This window comes from Solanum tuberosum, unplaced genomic scaffold (genome assembly GCF_000226075.1).
Source record: "Solanum tuberosum cultivar DM 1-3 516 R44 unplaced genomic scaffold, SolTub_3.0 scf00030, whole genome shotgun sequence".
NCBI classification, from domain to species: Eukaryota; Viridiplantae; Streptophyta; class Magnoliopsida; order Solanales; family Solanaceae; genus Solanum; species Solanum tuberosum.
Genome location: NW_006238956.1, coordinates 1,417,648 through 1,419,601, shown reverse-complemented (window position 1 = coordinate 1,419,601; position 1,954 = coordinate 1,417,648).

Genomic DNA, 1,954 nt, shown 5'->3' with positions numbered 1-1,954 from the left:
CAACATAAATTCTATGTTTTCTATATCGTGAGTTTGTTGGAATGCTTCTACATTTTCTTTTATTAGATTCCCTAATAAAGTAATATCTACTACGGTTTTGTGCCAATATTCTAAGTATTCTTGATTTATCATTAATCTGAATATTGAATTTCTAAATCACTTAGATTAAAGTCTAAGATTTCATTATTTATTCTATTTATTTCATCTATTTCATACCATATCTGGTTTATTAATTCTTCTTCTTCTTCTTCAAATATCTTTTCCCATATTATCCTTCTTAGATCAATGATTTCTATATTTTTAAGTATATACAGAACTAATGTTTTATATGCTAATATCATTTCATCATGTAAATTAGACATAACAATTTTGAAATTTCCTCCTTATAATTGTGCCTTATTTTTATTTTTCATGCATGATAAAGATGCTAGTCTTGAGTCTTTACCTCCGTAAGGTGTCTAGATCGTCATTCGAGGACGTATGATCCCACATGGGAGATATTGTAACACCCCAGAAATTAGTAGCCTAAACTAAAACTTAACGTGAGGGTTAGAGTCATTAATGAAACTTCTCGTACTTAAAATAGAGCATTTCGAGTTAGAAAGTCAAGGTACTACCCCTCAAGGACCAACTATTGATCTTTGAGGAGGACCCCAAGAACTTGCCTGAGAAGTGACCAACGATAAGACCCACGCCCCGTTGGTGGGTCCACGCCCCATGGGTGGTGGAGTGGTGGTTCAAGCCCTAGGTTTCCAAATCCTTGTCACCCAACCATGCCCAACCACTATGGGCCGTAGGTTCACCTAATCCCCATGGTCGGGGTCTCGTGGGTGGTGACTTGGGGACTGTTTTGAGGAGTCAGTTTAGGATCACTTTGGGATTTTATGGTTTCAATTAACATTAAGTGGTGTCATTTTAGCATAATTTAGACCACCTATATAAGGATTTAAGAGCCCAAAATTATGTCATCGAACTCATTACTCCTAAAACCCAAATCAATTCCCAAAACTTCATCCTCACCAAAATTCCCTCTATAACTAGAAGAAGAAGAAGAAGAAGAAAGAAGTTGGAGCTAGGGTTCAAAGAGCAAGGTTCTTCTCACAATTTCATTGGACTTCAATGATAAGGTATGGTAGTTCTTTATCCATGGATATATTTCATCCATGGAGCCTCTTTAAAATCCCAATTTCAAAAGGTAGAAAACCCCAAAAGCTAGGATTTGATTCCAAAGTCATGGATTCCTTTAGAAATTGATTCTAATGTTTGACTTATGTTATATTATGTATAAATCGATGATTTATTATGGGTTTTATGTTGAAATCCTCCAAGAACCCATGAATCCCCATATTGCCAGATGTTTGCGTAATCAAGACACAACTTCCGATGTAAGTGTGTACGATTGTACAATAATTTAGTAACCCAACCAGGGCTTAGCTTGGGTTCGTTTCCAAGAGAGTGGTTTTGATAATTAATAGAAAAATAAAATTTACTTCTAACTAGTCGTAGCTAAATACATTAACGATTAAAAACATTGTAAATTAAAGGGGGATACAAGAGTGTCAATTAACAATAGGGGGTTTTGTCACAAGTAAGGTAAAAACAACAAAATAAACAAGGATTTCTATGTAATGAGAGGAGATCTTTGGGAGGTGATGGGAATACAGGTTAAGCTAGATTATTGGGTACATGCTTTCGATAGAAGATTCATAGAATAATTGTGATTAGGCTAAACTTTAAGGGGGAAAAGCTCTCTGTCGAGCAACTTACCCCGTTTCGAATGCGTTCCTCTTGAACACCCACTTGCCGCATGAAGACCAGCCTACGCCTTAACCCACTCACTCTCTCGAGCTTAGTGTGTGGGACTGCGACTAGGATTCACTCTCTCGAGCTGAACCTCATGTAGACCCACTCACACTGGCCATCAATCTAGTGGTCTTAGTTTTACGACCTCTCT